This window comes from Phyllostomus discolor, chromosome 5, assembly GCF_004126475.2.
Source record: "Phyllostomus discolor isolate MPI-MPIP mPhyDis1 chromosome 5, mPhyDis1.pri.v3, whole genome shotgun sequence".
NCBI classification, from domain to species: domain Eukaryota; kingdom Metazoa; phylum Chordata; class Mammalia; order Chiroptera; family Phyllostomidae; genus Phyllostomus; species Phyllostomus discolor.
In genome coordinates, this window is record NC_040907.2 from 73,205,284 (window position 1) to 73,222,752 (window position 17,469).

At 41.1% G+C, this 17,469-nt stretch overlaps 1 pseudogene; it reads right to left on the reverse strand.

The window, feature by feature from the left end:
* Positions 1-4,561: 4,561 nt before the first annotated feature.
* On the reverse strand, positions 4,562-12,663 carry LOC114496325 (annotated as a pseudogene).
* Positions 12,664-17,469: the final 4,806 nt, after the last annotated feature.

Genomic DNA, 17,469 nt, shown 5'->3' on the forward strand with positions numbered 1-17,469 from the left:
CTAAATGTTAACCAGATTACAGCAGGGATTGTTCTCATCAGCCATTTAACACCTCATCAGGGGTTGGACCTTGGATGCTATTTTCTATTTACTCTTCCTATGCAGCTGGCCCTTCCTGACCTTTTCTTCAAAAGTCTATCTTTTATCTTTCTTCCAGTTTTGGGAAGCTGCGTCTGTTCACCTACTTGATAGAATCAGCATTTACTCATGGCACACAAGTAAAAGCCAAGACTCTTTTAAGAGGGTAGAATGGGCCGAGAGCCTCGTGGTGTCACCACATTTCTCTTAGGAAGAGAATTCACTACAGTCATAATGACAACCACATATTGACGATTTTCTGTGTGCATGTATAGGACTGTTTGCTTTATGATGGGTTATATAATGTGGCCACCCTTATGCTACAGGCGTGGAAACCAGAGCAATAGGCACTTTGCACTTAGGCCAGATGGACTCAGAGTCCTTGTTCTTAACACTGTGTGTGCTGGGCGGTTAACTTACTTTATCCTGGGCACTTCCTCCTACTTTCTTGGCACCCAGAATGAAAAGGGAATCACCATTCCACTACTCCCCATCGGGTTTTAGGAGTGAGGAGAGCATGGCCTTGTCTGCAGTGAATGGACTGGTATGTCTACTGTGTCTGGGAACAAGTGTTTCCATGAAGCCAGCTGGGAAACTTTCCCAGGCAAAAAGTTACCACTGGGAATGTATGACAGTCTATTGCCGCCCTTTTTGCTCCTTTTGAAAATCCAAACATACAGGCTGTAGTAAAGACCTGCACATCCATGGGGTTATATTTCATGGAATGTGAGCTGATGTAGAGAAGTTTAGAAAGCCACAGACAGGGAGGTTTGAGGGTATGAATTCAAATATTATATTTATTCATCAGTGTCTCAGGTCACTTTAAAAGTCATTGGCAAAGTTATATGATTTTATTTCTATATTCATTATGTAACAAAATTTTAAGACATTACTCATGTAGTGCTTACAGATATTTTTCAAATGGTGTTTTCTTTTTTACAGTAATATTTGGTAAATAATAAATTTCCTTTCGTTTTTGGCTTTCAACTGTGAACTTTTCAGAGTAAAGCTCTACACAACTTTGGGCACCTTTATTCTTTTGCAGTAGGAGATCTACCAGTTCTTACAGTAATTTTTGGTTTCTAACTCACGTTCTGTTCTGAAATTTGTTTATCAACATTTAGTATGTCAATAAAATGGACTTTGTTATTGTCCTTTCTTTTCTGAACCAGAACCACTATGAATATACATGTTAAGTTGTTTGTTTGACTGTATATATGTCTTTCTAAACCGCTGAGCATTGTACTTTCCAAAACGCAGTTTCGGCCACCACTGACTTACTTGCCATTGGAGCCACTTTCTCTGGTACTGTTTGTTATGCTGAGGTTTTCTCTAGGTGGTGTTTTCACACCTCTTCAGCGTGTATTTCCTTAGTGTTAACCATATATCTGGCTTGATCTTGGTACAAACTCACTTAGCATTTTAATCTGAATCTCACTTAATCCTTGTCACTCAGATGATATAGCCTGCACATTTACAGTGCTGCTTTAATCATTTTGAAAACATTTGGTCATGAATAAAAGAACGCTGCAGCTGTTTCAACTTGCAGGCAGAACAAGACACTTCTTCACGGAGCTGTTTCAGGGGCTACTGTAAATTCACAATGACCTCAATTCCTGGCTTGTGAGGGAGACTAATAACAAATAGGATGTTTTTTTTTTCTTAAGCTGCCACAGCTCCCAAGCTCATCAAACATTTCAATAAAATACTGTTTATTTGCTGAACTTGACTAGTCAACTCCAGGAAACTTTGGAGGTCTTTAGGGTCATTTTATCTTTCCTCTTTTTCCTTATTGGTTGGGGAAGGTAATTTGTACTTGCTGAGTATCTGAGAAACAAAATGGCAGGGGTGGGAGGACATGTTGATTTGGTCAAATTTGTTTTCTTTGCTTCAAATTTATTTGCTGCTGAGACCATTACAAATGAACTGTGCTGATGCTATTGTTTCTGAGGGTAAGTGCTGATAGTTAACAAGGGGCTTCCTCTCATTCCTCATATCTGTGTGTGGCAGTCTTCCTCCCCATCATCAGAAACATTGTTGCCATGCACCCTGCTGCTTCTCCCCAGCTCCCTCTCTAAGTACTGCAAAGGACGCCTTCAGAATTTGTATGTGTCCTCTGTATCCATCAGGATAGGCTCAGTTATGAAAAAATAACTGCACAGTCTCAGTAGTTTAAAACAACCAAGGCTTATCTAGCTCACAGAACATGTTTGTTGCAGGTGGTCAGGGGCTCTGTCTTAGGGACTTGCTGAGGGAAGTTCCATCTGAACTACAAGGCAGGAACACATAGTACCTGAAGCATTGGCCTGTGAACTTTTTGTCCAGATGCAATGTAATCACTTCCTGCTCACGTTTCATTGACAGAAAGTTTCCATTCAATCCTACTTGTGTCTGGAAGAACTCCAAATATTTGGTAATAAGTACTGGTGACTACCACACCACTGTCTAGGTTACAGGGGCCAGCAGGCTTGCTGAGGTGCTTCCTCACTCACATCTCAGGTTCAGCTCAGTGCATACATCCAGGGCTGACTACATGATTTGTGAGGTATAGTGTGAATGCAAATATGTGACCTCTTGCTCAAATCTTACTAAGCATTTCAAAAGAGTGACATCAAAGCATTAAACCAAACATAGGACCCTTCTAAATGCAGGTCCCTGGGCAACTGTGCAGGTCACATGTCCACAAAACTGGACCTGCATACAGCCCAGGATGAGATGTGGGAAGACAGGTCATCTATGAGAAAGCACCTGAGGATGCTAAATGAAATACACGTTCTTGCCCAGAGTGGGTGGATGGAGTAAAGTAGATTGTCTGCTTGTCTCACCGGAGGTGCTGTCAGGATGAGTAAGTCAATGTAAGGGTGAGGAGTTTTCCCTTGCAAATCCCTGCAGGGAGGTGACCTCTAAATTCAAGGCATAATCATTCCCCAACAGCGATTTAATGACATCAATTACAGTCCTGGAACTGCACTGTCTCACTGGTGTAATTTCCTTATAGAAGGAAGATTGGGAACACTCTTCCCTACCGTAACTTTTCTGGGGGGGAGGATATATAATAGTCTGCCTCTAAGCATTAGGAATGATTTCTGTTTGTCTCCATTTCAGCAAAGCTAAGTTAGAACAGGTTTATTCAAGGAATGAGCAAGAAGACTTCACTGGAACTTCTTGTTGAGATGAACCCAAGCCTACTGAGTCTCCTCCTAAAACAAAGGACCCTGGAGAGTCTGCCTGGCTTGGGTAGATCTTCAGGATTCAGAAATTTTATTTTGATTGTTTTAAAATGTAAGAAGGCAAATTGACCATTTAATCTTTTGGATTAAGCTCTTCATGGAGTCATATGCTTGTTTCCAGGGCAGGATGAGCAATGACTTTGCGTTTATAGTCCTACTGCCCAACAGGACCAGTCCAAACCCCCTCACTACTGGCACCCTGTCCAAACCACGCCTACCCTCCCGCTGCTGTGGGATTGGCTCCCTGGGCTCACCCCTTGCACCATTCTGAGTCTCCTGTGGAACTGTGCTTGGCTTCCTTCCACCCTGAAAGAAGCTCATGGCTAATGACTCTCTGATAGGAGGGTACAAAGGACCAGACCCCTTTCCTCAAGGTGGGGACAAAGTCATGGTGAGATTTCTGTTCTAGAGTCCTCCATGGATCAGGCTAAGGCTACAGTTTACCTAAGCCCCTCTTGCTTGCTTAATTCTTTTCCTTTCCCTCCCCTTTCAGGTTTTTCATTGGGGACGTCCCCTCACAAATCATGTTTGCCAAATCTTTGTTTCAGGCTCTGCTTCTAGGGATTCCTAAATGAGACAAGAGCTATATCTATTTTATGTTAAGGGAGATTCATTCCAAATAGACAATTGCCACTGGATCAGAATTTCTCTTAAGGAATGTAAGTATAGATATATTCTTTTCCAAGAAACAAGGGTCTGATGTTGGCGATGTTGAAGAAAGAGCCTCTTGCTTTTTCCTGGTATGTACTTGGCTAAACAAGCAGCAGATGAAAGGATGAAGATGTATGTTAACGTCACTGGTGACGGCTGCTCATACATGGTGAAAAAGTATTCTTTCACCGTGGGGTAAAAAAGTGGGGGCTGAAAAAGTGTTCTTTCTTCCTCTCACCTTCTAAGTTCTTCTAGCTGGGCTAATAATCAACTTAACAAAGATTAACAGGAGAAAATCAAGTATTAATATATACATGTACAGGGAATTTACATAAGCATAAAAATTCCCAAAGACAGAGGGGGAAAATTAGGTATATATGACATTTTGGACAAAGGAGAAAATGGGAGAACAGGGTCTCAGACTTCAAAAGTGAAAATGGGCAGTTTGCAGGTGTTTGAGGAAGAGCTGAACACACGTGGCAGCACATTCTTGCTAGCCAGGCCCGGGATGATGGGACATGGGGAGTGATCCGGGCACCAGCCTGTGCCTGGGGTCTTCCTGTCTGTCACACTCCATTCAACTTAGGCTGGGGTGCCTGCGCTCAGATGTCCTTCCTGGTGCAGGTCTTCTCGTCTGAATCTTTAGGGTGAAAACAGGGGAGGGTCAAACACATTTTTTTCTGAGTCTTTTGTATCTTAATAACCAGCTTAAAATTAATATCTCATAAATCAGTTTTAGGGTGGCAAAACTTTGTTCCCCTTCAGTGGCAACCATCCTCACTAACAGTGCTCCTTTACGTTTCAGAGACCTGTTGGATCTGTCCTCACTTCCACTGTTCCCACTCTCTGGAACCAGTTAGCTATTGATGGTGTGGCAATAATCAATGAGTGAGTGCTTTCCATAAGTCAACTCCTTGAATCATCAAAACCAATCCATGAGCCCTGGCTGGTGTGGCTCAGTGGATTGAGCACTGGCCTGAAAACCAATGGGTCACTGGCTCGATTCCCAGTCAGGGCACATGCCTGGGTTGCAGGCCAGGTCCCCAGTAGGGGAGAGGCAAGACACAAGCACACATTGATGCTTCTCTTTCTCTCTCTTTCTCCCTCCCTACCTCTGTGTCTAAAAATAAAATAAATAAAATCTTAAAAAAAGAAAACAATCCATGAGGTAAGTCCAAGGTGATAGAGTGAATAAGTGGCAGAGCCAGATTTGAACCTATGCAATTTGGCTGTATGTTCTATCTCCTTACCACTGTGTTCTACTGCTTCACAGGTAATAGAGGGTGATTCTCACCCACTTTATAGGGTTGCAAGGATTAAATGATTTAATGTGAGTAAAATATTTACCATAATGCTTAGCACATAGTAAAGACTCCATAAATAATAATAACAGCTATTATTTTGTGGAAGAGGTCATAGAAACACCAGAAGGTGAATAGCTGGAATCCGTGTCATCTTAGTCAATTCCTTTTAAAGTACTAATGTTTCATGTCCAGGGTCTTGGCCCTGCCTCAGTGACCTCTGCTCCTCCCTTGTGGACCCAGCCTAGAAACAGTCATGGTTGTAGTGTCACCCTTCATAAAGGTGGTGGCAATAAGCACAGAGTGTCGCCATGCTCCAAGTGTGTTCATGGTTCTCACACCACTTTCTTAAAACATTGCCCTCTATGGTCTTCGAGTCACATAAAGAAAGTCACAGTTTAGTCTGGCTGGAAGTGAGTTGGATATTTTTATTGTTTTCAAGCAGAAAAAAAAAACATACAGGAAATGGGCAACAAACTCATGATCTTATAACTGAGTTGGCAGATTGGAAAAATATCACTAGATGAAGTCATTGCATCGGCGGTATCTCTGGATTTCACAGTGAGTCATCTGCATCCTTCACCAAGTGAGTCAGCTGTGCCTGACTGGCCCCGAGCATCTATATTTTTGTTGAGTGAAGAAAGTGTATGACACCTGTTCTAATCAATTGCAAACTTGCCATTTATGCCACTTACAATAATAACTATTAAATTGTGGTATATGGATTGTTTACCATATAACACTGTGTATGGTAAGCTAGTTAGGGCTTTCTCAAATGACCATAAAAGTCATAGAGAAGTTGTGGGAGAAAGTTATTTTCGGGAGGTGGTGAACAGTGAAGCCATGCTGGCTAGTGAGAGCCGGGGCATTCTTGAGGACACAGGGACGTGCCTTGTTGGCTTAATTGTTCATGGATACAAATGAACTCAAGTTAGAAATAGCTGGACAGTGAGCTAATTTTAGGGTGTTATGCTGCCTGGAGTTTACATTCTTTCCTTGAACATCCACGGGTTATGGTTGACTGAGAATGAGAGTGAGGGGCGTGCAGGTCATGGGGGTGAAGATGGGAGCAGAAAGGGTGAAATCATGTGTAGTCGATGATGTCATTTTACTCTTAACTGTGAATTCATTAAAACATGAGTAAATAAAATCTGGGACAAAGTGTTCAAATTGCACACAGGCCAGTTTAACCTCTCTTTTATCATCACAGTCGGTACACTTAGTTTCTGATCGAGGGCCATGGGAGAGAGGGAGTGTGGGTGGAGCAGTTGGAGAGGGTCACAGGAACTGGGGAATAGTCAGATGAGTGACTTCTTTGGTTTGCTGATGACTTCTGTGTTTGCTGTCACTCTGGGAGATGTGACTGCTGGGTGGAAAGTTTCAAAAGAGATCAAGTATGGATCGGGCTGATGACTGAGCCTTTTGTTAGGCCCTTAGATTTTATTTTTACTTATTTGTTTTGCTTTAACTGCATTTGTCTGAGCAAGTCATGGTTAGTTTGCTTTGACTATCTGGAAATATTCTTTTTTGGTAGTTTGAGAGAATTAATTTGTTATTAAGGCACCAGATCCAATTGAGAAGAAATAAAACAGATGTCACTTCACTTGATGACAGGGATGTCAAACTCATTTTCATGGGGGGCCACATCAGCCTCACAGTGGCTTTCAAAGGGCCGAATGTAGTTTTAGGACTGTGTAAATGTAACTGCTCTTTAACAGTTAAGCCAGAGTTTGGTTCTGCTGCTGGGTGGAAACAAGGTGCTGGGAGGAGAAAACAAGGTGGAGGGCTGGATTCAGCCTGCAGGCCTTGTGTTTGCCACCTGTGCTTTATGAAAATTGGAATGTGAGTGGAGGAGGCATTGTTGACTAGGAGTTACAAGCATGGACTTTGTAATAAAACTAGTTCAGATAGAGTTGGAATTGATCATCAGCTGTGTGACCTTGGAAATGTTATTTAATCCCTTTAAGTGTCAGTTTCTTAATCTGTAAAATGGGGATTATACTTCAGGCTTCATAAAGGATTAAATTTGATAGCATATGAAATCCCCTGTGTGGTGTGTGTTTACAGAATATGAATTCACTGAACAGTAGCTATATAATGGCAACCATGACAGTGAAAACTCTCATCTCTTTCATTAGTGAACCCATATAAGGTAAGTTTCCATCTCTTCCCTCACAGTGAGTGGAAGGTTGCAGGAAAGATAGTCATTAGCTTCCATTATGTTCTTTATTATAGTCTGAAGACCGCTCTTTGCTGTGCTGATTGAGCCTCCCTGGTCTGAGGGTGAGGCATCCATAATGAGTGAGGACCTTGCTACTTATGCTGGGTTATTTCCTTTTCAAAATGGCATGACTCTTTAGAATGTAAAACTAGAATTATTAGTATAATATTTTTCAAATTTGCAGTAATGATAAGTTGCTAGGTAAGCCTTGAACAATCCTTTTCTCAGTTGAAATTTCACTCATAACCTCAACATAGAAAAGACAGACACAGCTATTTTAACTGAAATTAGTAGGCCTGTTTCGAGAATGGAGTTTCTGGGAGTACTGTTGACACCACCTCTCTGTCCTCCACCATGACATCCTCAAGGCACCTCCAAGGAACTCTTGGACTTGTTAGGGAGCTGCCTGGTATCCTGGTGGTCAATTAGAATAACAAATCAAATGGATAGCAACAATTATGCCTTTATTCGCTCATTGTGATATTGGAAGAAAGGCCAAAATGAGAGTGCTAGTTCTCCTCCTGTCCCACTTCCCCCCATGGAATGGCACTGGGCAGGGCCAGACGGACCAGCATAGATGTGGGCTGGGGGTGGTCTCACTCCTAAGGGAGCCATGAATAAAAAAGCTTCCTGCTATTTTATGGGGCCTGGAAGAATGGAGAGCAGCACTCTCTCTGAACACACACAAAGAGGCTTCTGGATGGAAGTGCCTAGGCTAGGAACGCAAATATGTGAGAGCCTGGCCTGTGGGAGGATGCGCAGGGCAGCGTCCTTGACAGTAATGCCTTCTGGAGACTGCAGTGCACTAACCATGCACCCACTAATATGCGGACAGCAGCTTTCTCAACGTGAGGCCTGCCAGGCAAAGCGTGTGCTTGGGCCCAGAAGGTTGAACATAGTTTGGAAACTACTGTAATACTTGATAAAATATGGATTACTTTATGAAGGTATGGTCATTTAGCTTTTAGGGAGAGTGAAGTTTAATATATTTTGTGATAGCAAATTGTTTATATCTAATTGGCTTAGTAAACTCACTTTAATATATCAGTTGATCTCGGTTTTGAAGGCATGCTCTTTATCTTGCTGATGGAAACTTCGAAGTTTTTCTAGTTCCTAGAAAATATTGTCATTGACTGTACATGCCTAAACTTCTGTGAATCTTCCATGAGGTGGGCTAAATAAGAACCATCAGTAGTAGCATGAAATGCTATAGTCTGAAAACATCAAAGCTTTTGTAAAAAAGGTGTCCATCATTGTTTATTAGTCGATTTCTTGGTTGCTAACTAATTATTAGCAGAGGAACAAGTCTTGTCAAGTATAGATGCTTTGCCTCTTAAATCAGATTTGAAATAATGTCTTACTATTATTCAGCATTTACATGGCACTTTTATGTGAATAAAATGCATCAATCATTTTTATTAGAGATGATCATATACCGTTTGGGATTTCAGTGCATTTGTGTTGGTTGATAAGTGAATTCTCTGTTTATATAAAAGGAAACAGAAACAAACCTTAGGGTATAACATTCCATTTTTCAATTTTTAGATGCAAGCTTAAATTTAAGCTGAAAACCCTGACTTTAGAATTCACTTGCAGATTACTAATGGATTCAAATAAACCTTTGCTGATTTGTTTGCATGTGTCAGAAATAAAACTGGTATATTGGGTAAAACTATTTTTTTGTGAATTTTGTTTCAGGATAACTGAAATAAAAATTGCATACATAAATAGCTTGGACAAGATTTCTTAGATTCAATGGAAGCAAGTCTGAGTAGTTGTGGATATAATTTTTTGGTAGTGAGGCGTTTAGACAGGTTAACCACTAAATCCCACAAGGCTGCGCCTTTCCCATAGGACTTCAGACACCAGTCACAAATTCCAGTTGTCAACTCAGCTTCTGCTCTAGCAGCTATAGTTCAGAGGTTCCAGTGACACCCTTCTCGAGTTAGATTATTTTGCTAGAGCAGTTCACAGAAGTTGGAGAAACATTTTACTTAACCATATTATGGGTTTATTATAAAAGGTTGCAACTCAGGAACAGCCAGATGCATAGGGCAAGGTATGGGGGAATGGCTCAGAACTTCCAACAGCTCTGAGCACGTCTGTTTTCCCAAATCCCGACGGGTTCACCAATGCAGAAGCTCTCCGAACCCTGTTCTTTTGGGTTTTCATGGAGGCGTTCTTACAATGTGTAGTCAGGACTGACCAAATTGTTGTTTCACTTCCAGCCCCTCTCCCCTCCTCCAACATTAGGGTGAAGAGTGGGTTGGACTGAAAGTTCCAACCTCCAACACTTGGCTGAGCCCCCAGGCAATCAGCCTGAACCTAGGTTACCTGGGGGTTTATCAGAGTGTTGTGTTATTAATACAACAAAAGACACCTTTATTGCTATCATCACTTAGGAAATTCCAGGGCTTTAGGAGCTCTGAGCCAGGAATGGGATGAAGACCAAATATACATATATATTTTTTATAAATCATAATATCATAGTGGGCATATTGTAAATGATACAGAGAGATCTGATCAGATCACTGGGGAGGAGTAGGCGGGGACTGTAGGAAGAGGCTGTCAGAGGCACGGGTAAACAGTCTAGGACGGGAGTCTGAGAAACTCAAATCCTCCAGAGCTCCTGGAATTAGGAGCAGAAGATTTGAAATATAAGAAGGGCTCTCTTGGGCTCTTTTTTTCAGGGATGCCTGGATGATTGTGCTGCAGCTGCCCAGCTGCCTGTATTTCCCAATGGACATATTTTGGATGGGAAGGAACTTGGGGTGCAGCCTAGGATCAAGCTGGCTTGGCAGAGGGTGGCAGGGTTGTTCTTTGGGTGTTCTAGAGGGGATGAGCTGTGAAGCAGAAACCTGCCATTCTCCCAAAATTGTGTAGCTTTTGTATCTTATGTTGTTTTAATTTGTAAACTAATCCTATAGAAATAAGATAAAAACTAACAGGGGTAATGATAGCAGAAGTCAGGGGTTAAAGAGTTTAGCCTTAATTGACAGGTTTAAGTGATTAAAGCTGTAACTAAAGAGTTAAAGAGTTTAGCCTTAATTGATAGGTTCAAGTGAAGAATGCAGGAGGAAAGCTGCTATTCCAAAACCAGGAAGCTTTTTAATAGACTCCTTTCCTTTATCAACACCACATCTTTTCCTCTGGAATTTGCCTAGAGGGCGGCAGCGGGCAGCAGGACCCCACTTGCTATTCAGTAACATACGTGATGATGGATATTAATGGTGCCTTTCAAAGATTGATTTATGAAGAGGGGAACCCATATTAGAATTGTGGGCTTCTATGGAATACCAGGAACCCATTCGTAAAGATTTGATTTCTCCTAGGTCACTCTAGTACAGGCCACAGTCATGATGATAGGTCATGCCCAGAAAAGGGTAATTGATGAAGCACTTTGGGCTTGGGGAAAGAGGATAACTACTCTGCTGATCCAGACAGTTATAACACTAACCACCCCCCAACACCCCCACACAAAAACAACAAAAAACTAGTGGTTTAATATTGTATCTCTCAGATAACTGGTTCTTGGATTACCATATTGCTTTTCTCTTTTATAGGCACAGCCAGAGAGAGCGGTTTAGCATCTCCTTTGGGATCCGTCTTATTTATGGAGGTGGTTAGAGAACATGAGAGAGGGAAAGAGAAAGGACACTGTACCTTGGCTGAGGACACCAGCCCTCTGGAGAACAGGATTAGCATTTAATTAGAAGTCAGGAACAAATACAACCAAGTTCAATTCCTTCTAAGTTTATCTTTTTTTTTTTTTTTTTGAGTGAGGGGAAAAGAAGATTTAATCAAACATTTGTAGGATTCAATGTGATCCACTTTCACAAAAAATTTCACAGTCTTTTCTTTGTTTTTATGTTGTTTTTCTTATCTCTGGCTCTATGCTTTGGTTCCTACCGTGTTCCTGTTTGTCAGTCTGGTCCTTACCATCACTGTAGTCTCTTTGTAGGAACGTTCTTGCTTTTGCTACCTGTTCTAGATTTTTCTTTGCTGGGGCTGTGTTCCCATTTTCTTGATTTGTCAACACTGTCAGTTCTTCCTTGACTGCCACTTCAACTTCATTTGTTTACTTATTTTAATTTTTTATCTTTACCTTTTTGCATTTACTTATTGCATTTTTTACATTACCTTTTAGTCCCCTCCCCCCTCCCCCAGCAATCCCACACTGCTGTCCATGTCCATGAGTCCTTTTTCCTTTTTGCTCGATCCCTCCACCCCCTAACCTCCCCCATGCATTACCTGTCATCATCCTTCATTTATTTGACTTCTTGCTTCTACTTTTATGCTTACTTGACTTCTCTTTGCTCCTGCTTTGACTCCATTTCCCCATTTCCTAGTTTTGTCCTCCTACTTCTGATTCCTTTCTCTGCTTCTGTTTCTACTGTTTTTTCCTTCTTAGAATTTTTTCTTTTTTGTCATTTCTATGCTGTCTGTCATCTTTGTCTTCCTTATGGTTTTTTTCTTCCACCTTGCCCCTACTTCTCCATGCTCTTGATGTCTCTCTCCTTATCTCTGTCATTACCCCTTTCCTTATCATAGTCTAGATCTCATGTTCTACCTCTCTCATTTTCTTTCTCTCTTTCCTGATCCCTGTCCCCTCTATCTCCTTCACTCTCATGACTTGCACTGCACGTTTATGCCTTTCCCTACTACTGCTATGCCTGCACCCTAATCCCTGACCAACACTTCAGATCCTCACCTTTCTTTCTCTTTCTTTGGTTTCACACTCTGGTAGCTGATGTTCTTTCTCTCTTCCTAATTCTCGGTAAAGCTAGAATACTCATGACCCTCCCAACAATGATTCCTATTTATTGATCTTCCTAGGAGACTTGAACATCTGTATTCAACACATCTACTTCATCAGCACTTTCCTTTCTGTCTGTCTTGATTTTTCTGTGTCAGTTTTTAATCTGTTAATCAATATTCTCATGAACTGGAGCTGGAATGCTTGGAATCAAGGTAGGAAAGCACTCCAGTTTTGTGAGAAAAGACCACGGCATTTCTCCAATGAGCATTACACAGCCTTCAGCAGCCTTCACATCTAGGTGCTCTTCATCACTGAGGAATTCTCCAACCAGTCCCATAGATCTGTAGAGGGCTGTGTGTACCTTATACACATAAAGCTCAGAGCTCTAATATATGGAGAGTCTGTGTGTTAAGAGACCCATGACTTGCTTATGAATTAACTTCAGAGTAACTAATGTGTACAACAGGCAAAAAGGTATAGAAACAAGTCATTCTGTTCCAACACCTTGAACTTCTACTTACCCCGCAGCACATCCCTGTTTGGCTCGCTATTTTCCTGCTTCCTTTCTCCCAGGGCTCAACTAGTGTGACCTTAACATAGATGTTGTCCACCATCTCGTGGTAGGTCTTGAGTTTGTAGGGCTTACTTACTTTGAAGTGCGGCGAAAGGCTGTTAGCCACAATCATAGGTTGAGGTTCATAGCCTTCTTGTAGCCCCACAGCCGAAGTGCATTGTCCTGCTTGCACGAGACCAGCACCAGTGATGTGGTGGCGCCTCTGCCACCTGGTGCCTCGGCTGCCCTGCCAAGCTTATCTTATTCATATGGGAGGATCGGCAAGCTTAACAAAGAGAAGCTCCAAATACTCAGGGAAGAAAGAAAGGTTGAACAGTTTACTGTTTTAGAAAAGCAAATGTGAGTTTGTGTTGGTAGGTACTTTAGCGGGGAAATAGAGTGTAGGCTATTATCTATTTCTGCTTACAGTTCATCACACACAGATTTGGGGCTGGTTTCTACACTAGACTCTACAACTAGGGTAGTCAAGAAGAATTTGGAATGACCAGAGAAGGTCAAAAGTACTTTAATGTTGAATGATGACACTATCATAATGGGTAAATAAAATAAGCTCCCATTTTTTTTGTGAGGGAGGGTCTGGAAAAGAGGAGGAGGCTACACAATAATGAATGAACAAATCCACTCCTTCTAATGGCAGTGGAGTTACAGAATGGTTTTTGAATGGACTTCGGGACACATTAGCTAAACTCCTGCTTTCTGTAGGAATGCCCTAGATAACAACCCCCAACTGGTAACCATTTCAATCCTCAAACCCTTCAGGTGACAGTCTAGCACTACTTAGGCAGTGTGATGAAAATTTGAGGCTTTACTTTTGGGTCCTAAATCTGCCTCTTTGTAGCTTCTCCTGAAATGAAGAGAATGAGACCATCTCTTCTCCCAAGGCTGACTTCTGTGTGGTTTGAGCAAAGCTGTCATATTTCTTGCAAAGTTTTTTCAAGAAAAGCACTGACCATCACTACTTATTTGCTTTAACTCTTTGTCATATGGATGATTTCTTTCTCTTCTTGGCTTTTTTCTTTAAACAAATTTCAATATGCCAATGTCTTTTTAAAGTCATAGCACAGAGAACTGGCCATCATATGGCTCAATAAACGCTGTGGGGGAAATGGGACATGGCTTCCTGATTCTGTAATCTTTGGATAAGGAAGTCTAAGGTGGCAATTTGTGATAGCCACATAACTCACAATGTGCAGTCACTTGAAGACCTGGGTTCTTTGAAGTGCACGCTGTCATTACATCACAACTCCCCACTGTATTTTAAGTATTATAGGATGCTGTGTTAGTTTCCTATTGATGCTGAAACAAATTAACACCAACCTGGTCGCTTAAAAGAAGAGAAATACATTCTCTCACATTTTTGGCTATCAGAAGTCTCAGGGCTGTACTTTCTCCAGAGACTTAAGGAGAAAATTTATTTCTCGCCTCTTTTGGCCTTTGTGGCTTATTGGCATTCCTTGGCCGGTGGCTGCTTCTCTCTCTGCTTCATCTTCATATGGCCTTCACCTCCGTGTGAATAGGTTTGTCTATGAACTCCCTCTGCCTCTCTTTGATGAGGGTGAGACTGCATTTAGAGACCACCTAGAATATCCAGGGTAGGCCTCTCAAGAGCCATCCTGGACACATTTCCTCTCCATTTATGGACCTGCGAAACTAGAAAACAAGTTACCTGTTTTCAAAATAGAAATGTAAAACAGCATAGGGTAATAGTTATAGATAGATACTGCCATTCCAAAAGGGGAAAAAATGTCAGGAAAAAAAAAGGAACACCCATTCCAAGATAATTGCTAACTCATCAAGGCAAATTCCATTAGGTTTCAAAGCATGGGGATAGTTCAGTGTGACCAGAGGATTTGCTGTTTGGGACTGCGACTGACTCTACCCTTTACTTCTGTGCCCGTGGCTCAGGCCCCTGACAGCACCCACAGGGTTCTGCCTTAGGGGCAATTCTTTCTCTGGCTTGGGTGGTAGTGCATATTTGCAGCTGTGTAGTTTTATCATCTTGTTTCCTTACTGGAATTTTAGGAGTCTGACTACCTTCTTTCATTTCATCTTTTGTCTGTTTTCTTCAGTCTGTGCTGACAGTGCTTCTGCTGGTATAACTTGTACAGAAACTTTGTTGGGTTTTGTTTGTCATAGGATTCTTGCCTTTAGACAAGAAGGTCCTCCACAGATCTTTCTGGATAATCTTATCTCTGTTCTTGACTTCTGCTGAGATGGTTTAGCAGATCCATGAGGTGTGTACCTAATCCTTTAACACTGTCCACTGGTCCTAATTCACACCCTTGGCCTTACCTCCAGAAGGTGCTTTCCTAAAAGCGAATCTCCTAATTTAGGCATCCTTTGCAATATACATAAACTGAGAATTTCCCAAATCATCAAATCTTGGTGCCTTTTTGCCTAACAGTTCCTCAATTTATCTCTTTCCTCTTGAATTTTACTATAAGCAGCAAGAAAAAAAATAATGACCAGGTTACATTTTCAATGCTTTGCTTGGATATCTAAGTTTATCACTTACAAATTCTGCTTTCCACACATCTGTGGGGTACAATACAGCCCCATTTCTGCCCTCATGTAATAAGGATAACCTCTTTTCTGGTTTCCATTAACATGTTTCTCATTCTTTCTGAACCTTCATCAGAATTGCCTTTAACATTCATATTTTTACAAACATTCTATTTATGATGATATATAAAATCTCTAAGAGGATAGAAGCTTTCTCTGTTGTGCTCCTTATTTCTTTTTTTAGCTCTCATAGGAAATAGCTGTAACATTTGTATTTATACTGAATCTGTTCAAAGCAATCTACATGTTTCCTGTTGTGTGATTCAGAATTCTTCTATAAGCATTTGAGATTTTACAAATTTATTTTACAATCCCCCTTCCAGCAATTGTTATCAGTTTTGGCTTAAATAAACTGTTAAAAAAATAAAAACCAAAAAAAAGCAAAGAACAAAATTTTTCTAGTTTCTATTTAATTCCAAAGTGACTTCTATATTTCTAGAGTTTTGTTATAGCAGTCTCCTACTCCTCTTATCAACATTTTTGACAGTTTCCTATGGCTTCTGTAGCAAATACAACTACACATTCGGTGGCCTAAAACAACAGAAATTAATTACAGTTTTAGAGGCCAGAAGTCCAATAGTCAAAGTGTAGACCCAGCCATACTCCCTCCAAAGACTGTGGAGAAGAACTCATTCCTTGCTTCTTCCAGTTCTGGTGGCTGTGCTATATCTCTCCCCTTTTCCTCCTCACATTGCATCTTGGTGTATGCCCCAGATTCTGCCTCTTCTTATAAGGGTACATGTGATTGCATGACACCTACCTGGATAAGCCAGGGTAACATGTCTTTTCAAAATCTTTAATATAATCACATGAATTGCCATATAAGAATATTTACAGATTGTGGGGATTAGAAAATGGATTTAGAAATAGAAAGTGGATTGCGGGGCCCTTTTTTCAGTCTACCATATGTGTCAAAATTCTTTCACTCTCTGCAGATTAACTAACTCCAAAGGCACTTCCTTGTTTTCAACTATTTGTTATAGCATTCCACTTCTGGTACCAAACTTTGTATTACTTGCCTATAGCTGCTGTAACAAATGACCACAAATCTGATGGCTTAACACAGTGGAAATTTATTCTCACAGTTCTGGAGCCAGCAGTTTGGACTTAGTATCTCTGGACCAAAATCAAGGCATTGGCATGGCTGTGCTTCCTCAGGAGGCTCTAGGGAAGACTCTGTTCCTCACCTCTTCTGCCTTCTAGTGGCTACTGACATTCTTTGTCTTGTGATAGCACCACTCCCATCTCTGTCTCCATGGTCACAGTGCCTCCCTCCCATCTACATGTGTTATATCTCTCTGTCTTTCTCTTATTAGGAATCTCATGATGGCACTTAGGACCCACCCAGATAATATTAGGATCATCTCCACACCAATATCCTTAACTTAATTACATCTGCAAAGACTCCTTTTCCAAATATAATTCTACTGATTAGGATGTGGATGTCTTTGGTGGGGGGGGGCATTTTTCAATCTATACTTAATACTTTCATGTTCAGCCTTCTTTTTCTACAAAAGAACAGGAGACTTGAGAAGCTAAGTCAGTCTCTGGGTACTGGTGTATATTCTTTGAATGAACAGCTAGAGTGAGAAGGTTCCTTTCAGCTCCTACTGTAGTTGAAAGGATGTGACTCCAATTCCTTGTCCATGATTTATACAGTTGGTATTTGGAAGAAGTAAATACAGGGTGTTACAATGATCTTTATTGAATCTTACTATGTTTGACCCTTTATTATAATCTGTTCACTTATATTAGGTTTTCTCAACACTGGTACTATTGACATTTGGATTGGATAATTCTTCCTTGGGAACAGGGAGGGGGTTGTCCTCTGAACTGTAGAATGTTTATCAGCTTCTCAGATGTTTATCAGCATCTCTGGCTTTTAGATGTTAGTACTACCACTTCAATATTTTCTCCCCACTCCCAGTTATGAAAACAAAAAAAAATGTCTCCAAACATAACCAAACATCTTGGGGGTGGAGAGTGGGGGCAAAATTATCATGAGAAACCATTGACCTACATGGAAACATATAGATTCAAGGCATTTTTTTTATTTTAACCTTATCATCCACTAATTTTATTGAAAATCACTG